This window comes from Oryx dammah, unplaced genomic scaffold (genome assembly GCF_014754425.2).
Source record: "Oryx dammah isolate SB20612 unplaced genomic scaffold, SCBI_Odam_1.1 HiC_scaffold_21, whole genome shotgun sequence".
NCBI lineage: Eukaryota > Metazoa > Chordata > Mammalia > Artiodactyla > Bovidae > Oryx > Oryx dammah.
In genome coordinates this window covers 37,051,777-37,071,976 of record NW_024070205.1, presented here as the reverse complement: position 1 = coordinate 37,071,976, position 20,200 = coordinate 37,051,777, and the positions used below count along the sequence as shown (strand labels likewise).

Genomic DNA, 20,200 nt, shown 5'->3' with positions numbered 1-20,200 from the left:
TGAAAAACAGCAGAAACAACTCTGCATGAGAATAACAATATTAACATTATCAATAACCATACCTGAGCATTAAAAACTAAACATGCCTTGAGAAAAAAGGACTCATTCGAGACAAACGATAACTCTGTGTGGCAGTATTTTTATAAGTTACCAACTAACTTTTCAAAAATTGCATCTTAATTGTTTTACCACCTGTTTATCAAACCTTCTTGAGTGAACACTGTGAATTTACAATAAGCATACTACACTTTTCAACACATTAAAGCTCCTTGTTATTGTAATAAAATCCACAGACTTGGTCATTTTAAATAGAATTTAAAACAAATAATACACTGTGTCTGGCTGAGACCCTTAGATGTTCATCTCAAACTACCACAACATTGTTAATTGGCTATATCCCAATGCAAAATAAAAAGTTTAAAGTTTAAAAATATAATAATATCCAATATAATTCCCTAAAACAATGAGAAAATAACAAAAGTTACATTAAGAGATTTTACTCTCATTTTTAAGAACAAAATGATTAGGTTTAACTTTCAATAAAAATAGTATCTATAATTTCCTCCTTACAATTATATTCCAGAGTTATCAAGTGATTACAAATATGTACCACAGAAGCCCAGTGGATCACAGAAATGGTTCTCCCACATTTTGACTGTCATTAATTCATAACCAGGCAATAAACTCTGAGCACCTGGCCTTCCAGGCAGTGGGCATATGTGACAATTATGATCAAGTTTCTGGCTCTAAGTGGGCATCAGAGAAGCAAACCAATTAGGCTGTTCACACTCTTACCATTACGAATAAGGAAGATAAAAAAGTTAAATTACAGCAAATGTTAATGGAGATGGACACTGTCTGAATTAAGAATTTATAACTCATTCTAACACTGGTGGAAATCTGCACCTTCTATGGTTCAGCCAATAGGAATGTCCTGACTCTTGGCCCCAAAGTTGAGAAGCCTCTCCTATAAATATATCTATCAAGGAATTTATACAAAATTCTGAAGTTGTTTGGTTTTTCAACTATCTCCTTAACTAGATTAAATTCCTTGATGGAAAGATTAACAGGGCTTATTTATTTAAATAAAAACTGATGCTTCTAGTACTGTTCTAAGAACTTTACACCTTACTGTTTAATCCTCATAATAACCCACTGAAGCAGGTACCTATGTACATTTTGTATATGAGCAAACTGAGGTACAGACAGGTTAGATGTCTTGCCTAACGGGTCAGCGGCAAAGCTGGAATTTGAACTCACTAAAATCTAGCTTTAGTGTCTGTGCTCCTATCACTAAAGCTGGCCATATCTAGGGGTCTCAAAAACACTTTCAGAGGGTCTGTGAAGCCAAACATTAAGACATTTGCCTTTTTCACTCTCTCCTGTGTCAAGTGGAGTTTTCCAGAGGCTACATGACAAGTGTGCTGCAGCAAATTAAATAAAAAAGTTAATGAGATTCCAGCTGTCTTCCATTAAATTAGACATTTAAAAGAATTGCAAAAGTAAAAACAATGTCACTCACTGAATTTGTTCTGGAAAATGCAGTTATTTTCGTACAGTTCAGTTCAGTCACTCAGACGTCTCTGACTCTTTGTCACCCCATGGACTGCAGCACGCCAGGCTTCCCTGTCCTTCACCAACTCCTAGAGTTTGCTTAAACTCATGTTCATCGGGTCAGTGATGCCATCCACCCATCTCCTGCTCTGTCATCCCGTTCTCCTCCTGCCTTCAGTCTTTCTCAGCATCACAGTCTTCTCCACTGAGTCAGTTCTTTGCATCAGGTAGCCAAAGTATTCATGCTGAGCTTCAGCTTCAGCATGTCCTTCCAATGAATATTTAGGACCGATTTCCTTTTGGATGGACTGGTTGGATCTTCTTGCTGTCCAAGGGACTCTCAAGAGTCTTCCCCAACACCACAGTTCAAAACCATCAATTCTTCTGCACTCAGCTTTCTTTATGGTCCAACTCTCACATCCATACACGACCACAGGAAAAACCATAGTTTTGACCAGGCAGACCTTTGTCAGCAAAGTAATGTTTCTGCTTTAAAAAGCAGAGACACTGTCAAGGTTTGTCATAGCTTTTCTTCCAAGGAACAGCTGTCTTTTAATTTCATGGCTGCGGTCACTGTCTGCAGTGATTTGGGAGCCCAAGCAAATAAAGTCTCTCTTTCCACTGTTTCCCCATCTATGTGCCATGAAGTGATGGGACCAGATGCCATGATCTTAGTTTTTGTATGACGAGTTTTAAGCCAGCTTTTTCACTTTCCTCTTTCACATTCATCAAGAGGCTCTCTAGTTCCTCTTCACTTTCTGCCATAAGGGTGGTGTCATCTGCATATCTGAGGTTATTGATATTTCTCCCAGCAATCCTGATTTCAGCTTGTACTTCATCCAGACTAGCATTTCTCATGATGTACTCTGCACATAAGTTAAATAAACAGGGTGACAATATACAGCCTTGACGTACTCCTTTCCCAATTTGGAACCAGTCTGTTGTTCCATGTCTAGTTTTAACTGTTGCTTCTTAACCTGCATACAGATTTCTCAGGAGGCAGGTAAGGTGGTCTGGTATTCACATCTCCTGAAGAATTTTCCATAATTTGTTGTGAACCACACTGTCAAAGGCTTTGGTGTAGTCAATAAAGCAGAAGCAGATGTTTTTCTGGAACTCTCTTGCTTCTTTGATGATCCAATGGATGTTGGCAATTTGATCTCTGATTCCTCTGTGCCTTTTCTAAATCCAGCTTGAACATCTGGAAGTTCTCAGTTCAGGCACTGTTAAAGATAAGCTTGGAGAATTTCAAGCATGTAATTTAAAACTCTGATACCATGTAAAATAAGTGCAATTATGTGGTAGTCTGAACATTCTTTGGCACTGCCTTTCTTTGGGATTGGAATGAAAACTGACCTTTTCCAATCCTGAAGCCACTGCTGAGTTTCCCAAATTTGCTGGCATATTGAGTGCAGCACTTTCACAACATCATCTTTTAGGACTTAAAATAGCTCAGCTGGAATTCCATCACCTCATCATTAGCTTTGTTTGTAGTGACGCTTCCTAAGGCCCACTTGACTTCGCACTCCAGGGTGTCTGGGCTAGGTGAGTGATCACACCATCATGGTTATCTGGGTCATTAATATCTTTTTTATACAGTTCTTCTGTGTATTCTTGCCACTTTTTCCTAATATCTTCTGCTTCTGTTAGGTCCATACCATTTCTGTCCTTTATTGTGACCATCTTTCCATGAAATATTCCCTTGGTATCTCTAATTTTCTTGAAGAGATCTCTAGTCTTTCCCATTCTGTTGTTTTCCTCTACTTCTTTGCATTGATCACTGAGGAAGGCTTTCTTATCTCTCCTTGCCATTCTTTAGAACTCTACATTCAGATGAATGTATCTATCCTTTTCTCTTTTGCCTTTAGCTTCTCTTCTTTTCCCAGCTATTTGTAAGGCCTCCTCAGATGACCATTTTGCCTTTTTGCGTTTGTTTTTCTTGGGGATGGTCTCGATCACTGCTTCCTGTACAATGTCACGAACCTCTGTCCACAGTTCTTCAGGCACTCTGATCAGATCTAATCCCTTGAATCTATCTGTCACTTCCACTGTATAATCATAAGTGATTTGATTTAGGCATACCCGAATGGTCTAGTGGCTTTCCTTATGTTCTTCAATTTAAGTCTGAATTTTGCAATAAGGATTTCATGATCTGAGCCACATATGAGTGAAACAACAATCACAGAAAACTAACCAAACTGATCACATGGACCACAGCCTTGTCTAACTCAATGAAACTATGAGCCATGCCGTGCAGGGCCGCCCAAGATGGACAGGTCATGGTGCACAGTTCTGACAAAACGTGGTCCACTGAAAAAGGGAATGGCAAACCACTTCAGTATTCTTGCCTGGAGAACCCCATGAACAGTATGAAAAGGCAAAAAGATATGACACTGAAAGAGGAACTCCCCAGGTCGGTAGGCACCCAATATACTACTGAAGAAGAGTGGAGAAATAACTCCAGAAAGAATGAAGATACAGAGCCATAGCAAAAACAATGCCCAGTTGTGGATGTGACTGGTGATGGAAGTCTGATGCTGTAAAGAACAATATTGCAGAGGAACCTGGCAAGTTAGGTCCATGAATCAAGGTCAATTGGAAGTGGTCAAACAGGAGATGGAAAGAGAGAACATTGACATTTTAGGAATCAGTGAATGAAAATGGACTGGATTAGGCGAATTTAATTCGGATGACCATTATACCTACTACTGTGGGCAAGAATCGCTTAGAAAAAATGGAGTAACCCTCACAGTCAACAAGAGTCCAAAATGTAATACTTGGGTGTAATCTCAAAAATGACAGAATGACTCTGTTCATTTCCAAGGCAAACCATTCAATATCACAGTAATTCAAGTCTATGCCCCAAGCACTAACGCCGAAGAAGCTGAACGGTTTTATGACGACCGACAAGATCTTCTAGAACTAACACCAAAAAAAGATGTCCTTTTCATCATAAGGGACTGGAATGCAAAAGTAGGAAGTCAGTTATTTTCATTAAAAACATGTTATTGATATTAACACTGCTGTTGTTTGTTCAGTCACCAAGTCATGTCCAATTCTTTGTGACCCCATGGACTGCAGCATGCCAGGCTTTCCTGTCCTTCACCATCTCCTGGAGTTTGCTCAAATTACCATTGAGTCGGTAATGCTATCAAACCATCTCAACCTCTGCTTCTCTCTTCTCCTTTTGCCTTCAGTCTTTCCCAGCATCAGGGTCCCTTCCAATGAGTCAGCTCTTCCAATCAGGTGGCCAAAGTACTGGAGTTTTAACTTCAGCATCAGTCATTCCAGTGAATATTGAGTGTTGATTTCCTTTAGGATCAACTGGTTTATCTCCTTGCTGTCCAAGAGACTCTCAATTCTTCTCCAGCCAACAATTTGAAAGCATCAGTTCTTCAGCACTCAGCCTTCTTTATGATCCAACTCACATCTGTACATGACTACTGGAAAAAACCATACCTTTGACCATACAAACCTTTGTTTGCAAGTGATGTCTCTGCTTTTTAATATGCTATCTAGGTTTGTCAAACTTTCCTTCCAAGGAAAATAAGCTTTCCTTTTAATTTCATGGCTGCAATCACTGTCTGCAGTGATTCTGCAGCCCTAGAAAATAAAATCTGTCACTACTTCCACTTTTACCCCTTCTATTTGCCATGAAGCAATGGGGCCGGATGCCATGATCTTAGTGTTTTGAAAGCTGAGTTTTAAGCCAGATTTTTCACTCTCCTCTTACCACCTTTAACAAGAGGCTCTTCAGTTCCTCTTCATTTTCTGCTACCGACATAGCATGGCTTTTATTATTTTTTTAAAGAATTAATAAATATTTTTCTAAATTTCTCAGTTTTCAGTTCTCTGAAGTGAAGTGAAAGTCGCTCAGTTATGTCTGACTCTTTGTGACCCCATGGACTATACAGTCCATGGATTTCTGCAGGCCAGAATACTGGAGTGGGTAGCCTTTCTCTTCTCCAGGTACTCTTACCAAACTAATATGGTAAAATATTGATGCATATAAACCACCTAAACAAAAAATCATTGGGAGCCTCAATATTTTCTAAGAGTATAAAGAAGACCTGAGACCAAAACCTTTGAGAATGGCTGCACTTCCCTGGCTGCCTCTTGCTCGCTTATCTTTATCTCCCTAAAGCCTAGCTTGGCATCCGGTCTCTACATGTGCTTACCACCCAGAACTGGACAGGGGAGGGGAAAAGCAGAGGTCATCACCAGTCCTCATCGGAGGACTGGAAGTGGAAGTTGTCACCAGTTCTGTGATGAAAAACTCAGTGATGGAGCACTGCAGAGAGCCCAGTGACTAGTGTCACCTGTCAGCAGAAAATTTCACTCACGTTAGCTGAAAAAAGTTAATAATCACCAAAGCTTGACCACTGTTTTAAAAGCAGTAATATTCATTCCCACTGAGTTTTCACCCCCCTCAGAACCCACTGTCATCAGTTTACAAAGTCAGCACTTTGAAATAAAACTAAACACGAAAAGGAAGTCAAGTTGCCTATCCTACACCAGGCCCTGCAGCAAGAAGTGGCAATCCACTCCAGTATTCTTGCCTGGGAAATCCCGTCAACAGAGAAGCCTGGCAGGCTGCAGTCCATGGGGTCACAAAGAATCGGACGTGACTGAGCACATGCCGTGTGCTTTTCTGACATGTTCTGCTGTATTAATTTCCCAGGAAATAATGAGGAGAGGATCAGTTTGCTGTTCACTTAGTGCATTAACTGGTAGGGGTGTAATATAACGTCTCCCTCTCGGGCAACTTAAAAAAACAAAATTTGCTTCGGTAATGAAAGGAAACAAATCAAGAGTCACTTCTGTACTAGCGAAGGTCAAGGCAAAATTATCCTCTAGGGCTTTAATGAATATGACCCCTGTGTAAAAGTGAAAGTCACTTAGTCGTGTCTGACTTTTAGTGACGCCATGGACAGTCCACGGAATTCTCCAGCCCAGAATACTGGAGTGGGTAGCCTTTCCCTTCTCCAGGGGATCTTTCCAACCCTGGAATCGAACCCAGATTTCCCGCACTGCAGGCAGATTCTTTACCAGCTGAGCCACAAGAGAAGCCCATGACCCCTATAAGAAAGTAAAAAAAAAAAAAAAAAAAGTAGAAATTATTATTTATTTTTTGGCCCCACCACACAGTTTGTAGGAACTTAGTTCCCTGACCAGGGCTCGAACCCATGCTCTCAGCAGAAAAAAGCATGGAGTCCTAAACAATGGCCCACCAGGGAATTCCCTATAAATTATTTATTACTGTGATGAGATCTACCCAAAGTTATCTTTTCAACATCTGTGTCTTGCTAACATGAAATTAAATTGCAGTTATATGTATGTTAAAAGTTGGTTGCCTAGCAACAATAATTGTATATCCAGTTTAACAGAAATAAGAATATTTGTCTTAAAAATAAAGAAAAACTTCAAGAAACTAACAAAGTTGTTCTCTCATGAACACTTCACTGGAGTGGATGGGGGAGGTGGACCAGAAAACACCCCTGTCCCAAACTGTTCCCAACCCAGTGAGCAAGCCAGAGAGACAGGGTCTGTGTTCAGCTTCCCTTCATCTCCTCAACCCTGACTATTTACCACCAAGTCCTGCTCCTTCCACGAGTCTACTCTGTTCTCAGCTCCTCTGCCACCATCTTCTCCAGGCCACCACCCTCTCTTACCAGGACCTCTGCAAAAGCTTCTTAATGGATCTACCTGGGTCCAATCTGGCCTGGTGGGCAACAGTTAACAGAATTGCAAAGAGTCACACAGGACTGAGAAACAGCATGCACACAAACACTTTCAAAGCTTTGTGAGTGGTAAGTCGCTTCAGTTGTGTCCAACTCTTTGTGACCATATGGACTGTAGCCTGCTAGGCTCCTCTGTCAAAAGGATTCTCCAGGCAAGAATACTAGAGTGGGTTGCCACTCCCTTCTCCAGGGGAATCTTCTCGACCCAGAGATCGAACTCGAGTCTCTTCTGTCTCCTGCACTGGTAGGTGAGTTCTTTACCACTAGCGCCACGTGGGAAGCCCGTCAAAGCTTTAGATTTCTGAAATGCAAATTAAAAGCACACCGAGCTAACACCTCACATGCACCTTAGGATGGCTACTATCAAACCAAAAAGACATAAAATAACAACTATGAGCAAGGGTGTAGAGGAATTGGAACACTTGCACACTGTTGTTAAGAATGTAAAATGGTGCAGCCACTATGGAAAACAGAATGGCAGTTCCTTAAGAAATTAAAAATCTAATTACCATATAATCCAGTAATTCCACTTTTAGGTATATACCCAAAAGACCTGAAAGCGGGGACTCAAACAGCTATTTGTTTACCCATGTTCATAGCAGAATTATTTGCAAAAGGTGGAAGCAACCCAGGTGCTATCAACAGATAAACATAAATAAAATATGGTCTACACATAAATGGACTGCTTTTAGAAGGAAGGAAATTCTGATACATGCTGCAACACGGATGAGCCCCAAAGATGTTATGTTGAGTGAAATAAGCCAGTTATACTGAACCTGGAATAAAACCCAGATCCTTACCATGTTCTACAGAGTGCTCCTCCAGGGTCATGGTGTCCTACTCTGGCCCTCGGACAGTTCCTAGATCATCTTAGCTCTACCTTGCCTCTTGCTGTTTAGTTGCTGTGTCTGACTCTTTTATGACCTCATGGACTGTAGCCCACCCGGCTTCTCTATCCACGGGATTTTCTAGGCAAGAATACTGGAGTGTGCTGCCATTTCCATTTCTACTGTCTTGCCTCTGGCCACTCGTGAACTCCTTTATTCTAGGAGCACTTTCCCTAATTCTTGACCCACCTGGCTCTTTCTCTTCCTTCCATTCTCAGCTTAAATGTCACCTCCTGGAGGACTTCCTTGACCATCCTATTGAGCACAGCCCTCCCTACCACATTCATTTCATATTCTGGTCACATCTTTCTAGCAACCTTCACGGTTCAAAATATCTTGCTTAGTTCTTATTCACTGTCTTAACTTCCCTAGTAGAACAGAAGCTCCTTAAGAAAATCATGTCTACTTGTTCACCACGGTATCCCCAGCAGTAAGCATAGTGCCAGGCACATGTGTTAGTTGCTCAGTTGTGTCTGACTCTTTGCAACCCCATGGACTGTAACCTGCCAGGCTCCTCTGTCCATGGAATTCTCCAGGCCAGAATATTGGAGTGGGTAGCCATTCCCTTCTCTAGGGGATCTTCCTGACCCAGGGATCAAACCTGGGTCTTCTACATTGCAAGCAGGTTCTTTACCATCTGAGCTACCAGGAAACTTCCTGACACATAATGTGTCTTTATACCCAGGACAAAAGGAGAAATAAATACACAGAGGGAAGGGAGTACTGAAGCCACACACAAGAATGTTTCACTGAATATTCAAAGCCCAGGCAGTGTTTCAGACTTCTGATACTGACTCCTCTTCAGATACTCCTCCTTCAACCTCATTCATCAAGTACCCCGATAAACAGAACAGTCCCTGCTCTCGTGGAACTAAGATTCTAGTGGTGGTCCAAAGGACAGCAGTCAAATGGACAAAAAGGATGCCAAGTGGTTATGAGCACCATTAGAGAAAAATAAAGCAGAGGAGGGACAGTCAGGCATGCTAGGGGGAGGGCAACATAATTTTTACATAAGGTGGATTGAGACGCCTCTCTGATAAAGGGGGACACATGAAAGCACCTGAAGGGAGGGAGGAAGCAAGCCATGTGGGTCTCGGAAGTGGGGTGCAACTGTGCATACCAAGTCCAAGGTCAGCAGAATGAGCAAGGGGAGGAACAGCAGGAGATGAGGTTGTTGGAGGTAAGAGACGGGCTCTGAGGGCCAATGTAAGAGGACTGGCTGTGGGGAGCCACCAGGGGGTTTTGTGATCAGAAAAAGAACATGATTTGACCTACATTTTAAAATTGCTAGTTTGGCTGCTGGGGAGAATAAACTGTAGAGGAGAATGAAAGTAGGCAGAGACTACTCAGGAGGCTACTGGAATAATCTATGGGAAGATGGATGATGACTTGGACTAGGGTGGGTAGCTGTGAAGACGATGGCAGGTGGTCAATTAGGTCAATTCTCAATACTTTGAAAACAGAGTTCAACCTCACAGGAGGTGGTGATTATACACACTACTGATGGGAGAAATGATGGGGTATATACTGTTTATGGAATCAAGTTATTACCTTTGAAAAAGAACACATACGGTTTTGGGGAAAAAAATATAAAGCTATTTTAAATCTAGGTGAAGGGGAGGATAAAACTAGAGGGGGCAAAGATGACATCAAAGTTTTGGGCCCAAGCAATTCATTACATCAGTTTACAAAGTAAAGACAGTAAGAAGAATGGAGGTGGGGAGAGATTAAATAGTTCTTTTAAGACACAAGATTATGAATAAGCAGGCAGATGGAGTTGGCATGAAGATATATAATCTGATTTGTGGGGCAGAGGGCAGGTTAGGACAACAATTTGAGAGCTGTCAGCTTCTAGATGGCATACAACACCATGAGACAGAGGACTAGGTCTTACATCTCCTGCATGGGCTGCAAATCCCAGGGCAGCTACCTTTAAGACACGGTGACAAAAGTGATTTAGGGACTTTCCTGGTGGTCCAGTGGTTAAGAATCTGCCTTCCATTGCAGATGTGGGTTTGATCCCTGATTGGGGAACTGAGATCCCACATGCCATGGGGCAACCAAGCCCAGGAGTCATAACTACTGAGCCGTGTGGCACCTGGGAAGGCCCTGGCACATAGTGGGTACCCTTTAAATATCTGGTGAATTAATGAAAGCATAAATGAAATACACTAGAAAATGAAATTTACTATTATTGGAATAATAATATTGCCTCTGAGAAAGCACACACACACAGCTTTTAGAAAAATCACAAAGCCACTTTAAATCTGGGTGCCAAGTTCAGCCTGCGATGTTAAATTCAGATGTTCTCCTCAGTGTTATAAACATAGCACAAATGTCCTGACTCACTGCAATAAGGGCTTGAAGGAAGTTTTCCAAAGAAGAAAGATTTCCACTGTGCTGCCTTCCCCATTCCCTTCCCAGTACCATTCCACAAACACAGGTTTAAAAAAGAAGAAGAATGAAGACTTTGTGAAATAGCCTGTGGCCTATTAAGGGAGAGGTGGGAGTGGAGGAAGGAGAAGGGGCAGGTCCACCCATGACATGAGCTGGAAAAGGATTGGCAGAGCCTGTCCTGACTGCCCATCTTAAAGACCTGCTGGGGAGCGAAGAAACAGCCATGCCGGGGCAGTGCTCTGGGCAGCCACACAGCAACACTCTCAGTAGGAGACGAAGCTCTTCAGTGGATTGGCCACCCTCCACCATGGTGGTGGCTCTGAACTGGTTTAGCAACCTGAGGACCCTGAGAATATCTGGACTGGAGACTTCCTCCTAAAGAATGGCTTTGAGCAATCACAGGTATGAAAGCCTATCTAATTAATCTATTAAGAGACGTGACCTCACTTTTATCACAAGAACATATGAGACACAAACTAAAAATAGTACCACACACCAAAATATTATTAAACGTTTTTCTCTTTGCTTACTCTACTTTATATATAAGCACACAAGACTGGTATAATCTCTCTAAAGTTAAGGGACTTTTGCTTAAAAAGAATTGCTTTCCTAGATGTCACAGACAGAAAAAACCCAAAAGCATAAAAAGGAACTTCCAATTCCTCAACTTGTGTCCTAAACCACAACTCAAACCCAAACATACTGATCATGAAAGTTCATTCCTAGTTTTTCTTGTCTTGACTGTTTCAGTTCTTATTTCACAAATGACATTAAAAGAGGTTTCCCAGGAATTCCTTGGTGGGCCAATGGGTAGGACTCAGTACTTTCACTCCTGAGGGCCAGGGTTCCACTTCAGGATGCCTGGGGTTCTATCCTTGGTCGAGGAACTAAGATCATTCAAGCCACGTGGCACAGCCAAAAAAAAAACAATAATAAAAATTTTAAAGGATAAAAAAGGTAAAATAAATAGAGGTTTCCCTGGAACTATTCTGACGCAGTACTTCCTACCCTCACGGTTCTGATTAACTAAAAATAGACTCAAAACAGCCTCTGTTGAAAACAGCAAGGGCCACAGTGGTGACATGAGGCAGAAGCTAAGACAGGATGGGCCAAATTGTTCCTCCTATTTTTAGCATCTGTGTTGGGGAAAACTAAGTCCAAAAGGCATTGTTTTCAATTTAGCAAACAGTCATTCTACAAAAACATCTTACTTTCCCAAATTATTACATTCTAAAATACTAAATTTCAACATAAAGAAAAACACTTTCAAATATTTATTCTTCCAGATGGCATCCTTCTAGAGATTCTTTTGTTTTGATAATATTATTGTAGGTTTTTTTTTTTTCAATACCTGGTCATGTCTAATTGTATAAAATGTTATGACAATTTCACTATATTCCTTTGGCTTCCCTGGTGGCTCAGATGGTAAAAGTATCTGCCTGCAATGCAGGAGACCTGGGCTCGATCCCTGGGTTGGGAGGATCCCCTGGAGAAAGGAATGGCAACCCATTCCAGTATTCTTGCCTGGAGAATCCCATGGACAGAGGAGCCTGGCGGGCTATAGTCTACAGGGTCAAAAAGAGTTGGGCACGACTTAGCGACTTTCTCTTTCACATCTACACATCTAAACCCAACAATATATCTCAAAATAAATACATTCAAATCTGAATACCATAGCTCTGTGATCTAAAGTTCACAAGTTTTTTAACATTTTCACTTAAAGCTCCGAAAGTCTTGTCATTTAAATCCCCCCTATTGTAAAGGATATATTAAACTCAATCTACCACTGTCACATGATGCCAAAAATATGAAAAAACACTTTTTCTTTAAACCTTAACATTATAGAAGAAGTGACTTAACTTCTCCTTCAAAGATTTTCAACTGGGAAAAAAAAAATTTCAACGGAACACCAGTTAAATGTGTCCTTCCTTTTCAATACAACTCTATCATCTCCTCTCCTACAAAGCAGAAGTGAATACATTACTCAGACAGTAAAGTTTTCTGGGTTAGTCACTGACAATTAACTTTGGGAGAATGTTGCAAACTCTAAGACAAAAACCTAATTACTATTAACAGGACTAACACTTACCAAACCCTGATGATATGCCAGATGCTGGTTCTAAGGACTTCATGTATATAAATTTAGTTCAAAATCCAAAGAGATGGTACACTTATTTTCCCATTTTACAAATGAGAAAACTGAATTAAGAGAGGTTACGTGACCTGCTCAAGGTCCTATAGCTAGAAAATAAAAGGACAGATGGTCTAATTCCAGATTCCATTGCTCTTTAGAGAAGAAAATCTCCTGACATTGCAGGCACCTGCAAATGGAGGCATCCTTACTCCTGATGATACTGTGCTGTCTGTCTATGATTAGTTACAAATAAATGGATTTATGTATAGGATGTTGGTACTACAGATACAGTATTTATATTCTAACTATATTAGTATATTAATAAACTCCCTCTTTGATGAGTTTATATTTTGAAATAAAGAATATCTTAAACTTCCCTTGTGGTCCAGTGGCTAGGAATCTACCTGTCAATGCAGGGGACACGGGTTTCGATCCCTGGTCTGGGAAAACTCCACATGCCTCAGGGCAACTAAGCCCGTGTGTAAGAACTACTGAGGCCTGTGTGCCTAGAACCTGTGCTCTCCAACAAGAGAAGGCATTGCAACGAGAAGCCTGCACACAACTAGAGAGTACCCCCACTTGCCGCAACTAGAAAAAGCCTGTACAGCAATGAAGATCCAGCACAGCAAAAAATAAATTTTAAAAATATTTCCACTTTCTGGTTTAAAGTATATAGAGTATCAATAAATAAAATGGAAAAACATGACACTTTATGAACATTATCTTGTGCCTCAAATGCAGTCCTTTGCTGGTTTATTAAGTGCCTACTTTGCACCAACCACTGTAGCAGGCACTAAAGGTAAGACAATATTGGAGTCATAAGCTCTTCCCTCAAGGATTTCCAGATCTACTGGGGAAAAACATAGAAGAAAATCAACAATTATGACACAGCAAAATAAAGTCTGCACAAGACACAACGAGGGTAGAAAAGACACAAACAAGGGGACTTCAACTCAGTCTGGGACATCCGTTATCACTTTATGTAGAGGTTACACATACCTACACATATATAATACATTCATATGGGGCTTAGTCATGCTGTATCTTTAAAAGAAAACATTCACTTCAACATATCCTGCTCTTACAAGAAGGTATATTTCTATGTTACATGTATTTGACCACAATATTTTTAAACAGAGTTGAAAAAGCAGGTTGCAAAAGGGCATACACTATGATTCCACTGAGTGTACTTACATTGTATTAGACACTAATGCAAGTTACATATAAATGAAAATGGCAGTGATACATAAAAATTTCTATTTTTTCCTGTCTTTCTTCTCCTTTCACACAATTTCTAATGAAGAGAAGGAAATTATCATTATTTCCTGCTATGTCTATAAAGTTTGAAAACATTCAGATGGAAGTGCTGCTCTGCTCCAAACTGTCCTTATTCCAAGGACCCAGGATGACAGAGTAGCCTCTGCAGGGAACACTCCCACCTGTCAAGGCAGAGGGAGAGGCCAAAAGTGACCTGTTCATTTCTGCTCACATCTCACTGGCCAAAGCAAGTCACATGGCCATGCCTACAGCCAATGGGGCTGAGAAACCTAACCTTGGATCAGGAAGGGGCAGGGAATATTTTGACAGTAGTAAGCCTAGTGATGCAGAGGCTCTTCTGTCTTCAGCCCACACCCTGTCCAGGGGTTAGGGTTCACTTCTGTCCTGCTGCCTTTCTCCTGTGCACACTCTTCTCCAAGACGACTGCCCAGCATCTTCTCTCCTGGTCTTTGTTCACATGCTACGTTCTCGATAAGGCCTTCCCTCACCACCTCCTTCCTCTCACTTCTGCTTTATGGTTTTCCATACTTTCAAACAGTTCAGTCAAAACCAGTATGTCTGTTTATGTATATATGTTTACATGTACACACGTATACACACACACACTCAGAAGTGAATACAGAAAAAGGCAACACCAACAAAATGATGAATCCAGGTGACTTGATCAAACTTTCTGCAGATCTGAACATTTTCAGAATAAAAACTTGAGAGAAAAATTAGACCGACCAGCCTGGGTTGGTTTTCTCTAGACATGTTCAGTTGCACATGTCAGGCATGACGTTGGAACAGCCAGCACTGCCCCTGAGTGTGAGGCAGCGAGACAGAGGCAAGGTGAGGCACGGTGTGTACAAGCGGCAATTATAAGGAAGCACACACCCAGGAAGTCCCAGCAGCATTCGGGCTCCAGGTTCCAGTTCCTTCCCGTGATCAGCTAGCTACCTCTCTGCTCCTGACTTCAGAAGGAGGAGCCCTGTATCCTTAAAATAAACCTCATCTTTTGCTTAGCCTACATAAGCTGTCTATTCCTTATTGTGTGCATGTTTATAAATCTCAGTTCCCCAGAGACACAATCAGTAATTCGCACACAGACTATCATCTGGCTTTTTTCACTGTTAGGTTTTCAGAACTCAAAATCACTTCCACCAACCACAATAATGTCATTTCTGAATCAGCCCAAAAGAGTAACTGAAAATCAAGCAGACTTCTCTGGTGGTGCAATTGCTAAGAATCCACCTGCTAATGCAGGGGACAGGCGTCCAATCTCTGGTCTGGGAAGATCCAACATAGCACGGAGCAACTAAGCCCGTGAGCCACAACTTCTGAGCCCGAGAATGTCTAGAGTCCTGCTCTGCAAACAAAGAGAAGCCACCACCCTGAGAAGCCCACAGACCACAACTAGAGTAGCCCCTGCTCACAGCGACTAGTGAAAGCCCACGGACGGCAACCGAGACCCAGTGCAACTAAAAATAATAAATAAGTTTTTTAAAAAAAGAAAGAAAATAAAGCAACATACAAATTCTACAACCTACAAACATGCTGTGCAAGTGACCTGACAAGAGTTTCTTCCTCAGACAGGAAGGAGATAGGAAGGACTCAGCAGGCAAAGGGACAGAGCGGCATCGCCAAAGGTGGGGAGGTTTTGTAAGAACACCCAGTGTTTAGGGGAATTCTGAGATGTCTGATAAGGATGAGTGAGCACAGCCACAGCAAGATATGAGGCAGGAAAGACAGGCTGGGGCAAGCACATGGCGAGCTCCAAATACCATCCTAAGACTGAACTTCCTCATGAAGGCAAAAAAGACATTTTGACTGGGTGACTGGGTCACATTGATCTTTTAAAACACATCACTGCAGGGGACTTCCCTGATGGTCCAGTGGCTAAGACTCCATGCACGCAATGAAAGGGCCCAGGGTTCGATCCCTGGTTGGGGAACTAGACCCTACATGCTGCAACTAAAAATCCCATGTGCAGCAACTAAGACCATGCGCAGTAAATAATAAAAAAAATTAAACACATCACTCTAGTTACCGTGTGGAGAATGGACTGAAGTGGGACAAAGCAAACACAGGCAAGGGGGACATGGGGAGGGACAGTTGCAGAGACGTTCAATGTGTACAATCAACAGAACTTGGTCATTATTTGCGAAGTGAGATGTGAGGAAGGGTGGAGAGTCTAGAATTCAGGCCAGGATACCTAAGTGGATGGTAAATTCTTAAACTGAGAATACAGAGGAAAGAGTTTTCAAGAAGGAGAGAGCTTCCCTTCTGGCTCAGCTGGTAAAAAATCTGCCTGAAACTTGGGAAACCTGGGTTCGATACCTGGATTGGGAAGATCCCCTGGAGAAGACAAAGGCTACCCACTCCAGTATTCTGGCCTGGAGAATTCCACGGACTGTACAGTCCTTGGGGTTGCAAAGAGTCGGACACGACTGAGTGACTTTCACACAAACACACTGGTTATGAGGGGCCTATAAGAATACCCAAACAGAAATGCCCTGTAGGCAGCGGACATTTGTTCTATCTATGGTTTTCGTTTCCTTGTTCTATCAAGGACTGAAAGTGATTAAGAAAATAACACATAAAATACATCAACTTAACTAAATTAAGTTAGAATCAAACAGATAAGGACACTAGGATAGAAATAAGATGATAGAAAAAATAAGATAAAGCCAGAAGGGAGATCTGCACACATTACACATGAAGTTTTATCAACAAAGTATGTGAATGACAACACGGATCACATATTTAGTATCAGCAGATGCTAATGCAAAAATATGATTCAGAGAAAGCAATTTTAGAGTGGCCCAACTGAGGAAACAGAGCCTTGCCTCACCTTTGTGGTGTGGGTTGGCTTTAGGATAAAGTTGAGAGTCCTGAGGGCAAGGATTCAAAACCTGAGTCATGAGGATTTCTGATTTTCCTAAGAATTGTAAAGAGGGCCCTGACTCAAAAAAGATAAAAAATCACTCAGGGGATGACTGGGCTGCATATCCTTCTCTCGACTGCCCATACAAATGTGCTGTGCTCTCAACAGAACTCCTGATAAGCACTGAGCTGCAGCAAGTTTCAGCAGCCTTCCAGTGACTCCCCAAAGCAGAGCTTTGTCAGCAAGCTCAGAGAGTCCATGCCCTCCCTGTCCCCCAGGGTGGGGCAGCTAGAGATCTGGGTCTAGACTGCAGGCAGGAGATACGCACTTGTGAAGTCATCGGTACCAGTGTTTACAGGACAGATAATCTAGGTACCAAGAGTAGAACTTTCCTTTCACAGCCACCGTCTGAGGACTGTAGAATCACAGACCACAGGAGCAGGAGGGAAGGCTCCAGAGAAAGCAGAGGCACAGAGGTAAGAAACAAACGACAAAGGTTAAGAAACAGCAGAACATGTCAAGTACATTTACACAGAGAATACCCAGGGAAGGCAATCTCTCCCTCACCCCCAAATTAACAATGATGGGACTTCCCTGGTAGTCCAGTGGTTAAGAATCCACTTTCCAGTGCATGGGACACAGATTAGATCCCTGGTCAGGAAGACTCCACACACTACAGGGCCAACTAAGCCCAGGTGCCAACACTCCCGAGCCTGGGCTCTAGAGCCCACCTGTGCAACCGGAGAAGCCTACACGCTACAACTAAGACCTGATGCGACCAAAAAAACAGGTATTTATTTTAAAAAATGGTAATCTCTGGATAGTAGGATTACACATAATTCTTGCTTTTTCCTTTATTCTTGATTTTGGAAGTCTTTGACAATGAATCATGCAGAATTCAGTGAATCTATACTGTTGAATTTATATACCTGAAGAGGCTAAGCTAGAAAAACTTCTAAAATCCTTTCAAGTTCCCCCAAATCTATGACCTAGGGAGACCAAAAACTGAAAGCATGTTAGAAGATTTAGTTGGGGGCGGCGGCGGGAAACCTAATCTAGAAAAAAACAATGCAAGACAGAATGTACACCAAAATGTGAACTACAGGTATCCTCGGATGGTGAGATTCTGGAGAGATTTTGTTTCTACCTTCTGTTTCCTATTTTTATTTCTGCCTCATAATGTAATGAACCTAACGTACATTTAATTGTAGAATTTGGAGTACTCTACCCTTCCTTTTGGAGAAGGGAAAGGCTACCCACTCCAGTATTCTGATCTAGAGAATTCTATGGACTGTACAGTCCCATGGGGTCACAAAGAGTCAGACGTGACTTTCACTCACCCTTCCTTTAATAGCAAGATATAAAAGGAAGTTAGCAGAAGAAAGGAACAGACAGCTGGCCGCATTCCTGTGATGTGCACCGTAAGTTTTAATACGTGAATTTAACAGCTCAAGAGCCCAGACCCCCATACCCCAAATACAGAACCAAGCCTCCAATCAGCTGAATAGTGCCATAGGACACACAAAGCACAGTAGAAAGAGACAACAGTAGACCAGCAGTCACCTCCACAGTCTGTTTTCCAAACCTTTCTCCTTCACTTTCCAGATTACCCACTCAACTTAAAATACATTTACTCAAAGTTACAAGAAAGCCTGCTTTCTCTACGGCATTTCTGCTCCAAAGGATGAGATGACTATGTTCAGGTGGTTGTTGTTCAGTCGCTAAGTGTGTTTGACTCTTTGTGACCCCAAGGACTGCAGCACACCAGGCTTCCCTGTCCTTCACCAACTCCCAGACCGTGTTCAGGACTGACTTCCAAGTCAAAAACTTAAAAGCATCAGTGCTTTAACCCAAATGCACCTCCCCAAACATGCTACACAAGGGGCTTCCCTTGTGGCTCAGATGGTAAAGAATCCGCCTGCAATGCGGGAGACCTGGCTTCGATCCCTGGGCTGGGATGATCCCCTGGAGAAGGGAAGCTACCCACTCCAGTATTCTGGCCTAGGGAATTCCATGGACTGTATAGTCCGTGGGGTGACAAAGAGTCAGACACGACTGAGCGACTTTCACAGCAGGAAGCACATCTGTTCCAGCTCCTAGCAGTGCACTCCAGGTGCGTGTGTGAGTGCAAAGTTGCTTCAGTCGTGTCCCAATCCTTTGAGACCCTATGGACCAAAGCCCACTGAGCTCCTCTGTCCATGGGATCCTGCAGGCAAGAATTCTGGCGTGGGTTGCCATGCCCTCCTCCAGGGGATCTTCCCAACCCAGGGATCAAACCCACATCTCTGACATCTCCTGCATCAGCAGGCGGGTTCTTCACTACTAGCGCCCCCTGGGAAGCCCACATTCCAGGTAGTCCCATCTAATTTTATTCAGGGTCAAATCTTTTTTCTCCCTAAGACATAACAGTTGACAGTCTCATTTCTAATGACAGTAAAACCATCGCTTTGTCATGAGCCAGACAGTGGGGCTGGTGGTGAGGCTAGTTACCTAAGTGTGTCCTGTGGGAAAGCAGCTAAGATAGTGGAGGAGGGCATGGCAACCCACTCCAGTATTCTTGCCTGGAGAATCCCACAGGCAGAGGAGCCTGGCGGGCTAAGGTCCACAGAGTCACAAGGGTTGGGACACAACTGAAGCAACTTCGCATTCACACACGGCGCACCTGGAGTGCACTGCAAGGTAGCAGCCAAAGCCCCCTCTACCTGACTGCCCTGCATTCAGCCCCAGGCTGGGCCCCCTCTACTCCAACCCCTCTCTTTACCTACATTCCCTCAGTTGCCCGCCAGGTTCCCCTTCCCTCACTTGAGAAAGGAATGCAGACAAGGTGAGTTACCTGACTTCCTCCATGAATATTTCTCCAATGCTTTTCTCATAAATCTCTCAAAAATAAAGCACAAAATTCTTATCTTGAGGCCAAGTTTTAGCAATTACTGGCAAAATACACAATTTTCAAACTAATTGTCTTTTGAACTCTACTACCTTGGCTGCAGGACACTCACACCTACGTAACTAGCCTCAATACCAACCCCACAGTCTGGCTCATGACAAGGCAATGGTTTTACTGTCATTAGAAACAAGACTGTAAACTGTTCTGTCTTAGGGAGAAAAAAAGATTTGACCCTTAATAATTCTCCAATGCCCAACAGTGATTAAGTGGTTTTTCATTACATGGAGTTTTACAAAGCCCCCCAAAATTACTGATGTCAGTACTTCCTGCATCTGATCAATAGTACAGAGAACACTGGAAATGCCTAAGCACATTCCACCAGCTGGCGAGGGCTCAGAATCAAACTCATAACCTGCTTAACTATCAAAGGTACTTTCTTGAGTCACCTTGTAACAC

General features: G+C 42.4%; 1 protein-coding gene across 2 annotated transcripts in view; it reads right to left on the bottom strand.

Moving 5' to 3' along the window:
* UBE4B (ubiquitination factor E4B) overlaps positions 1-20,200 on the bottom strand; it is a 122,717-nt gene that overhangs the window by 85,256 nt on the left and 17,261 nt on the right. The window lies entirely within an intron of this gene.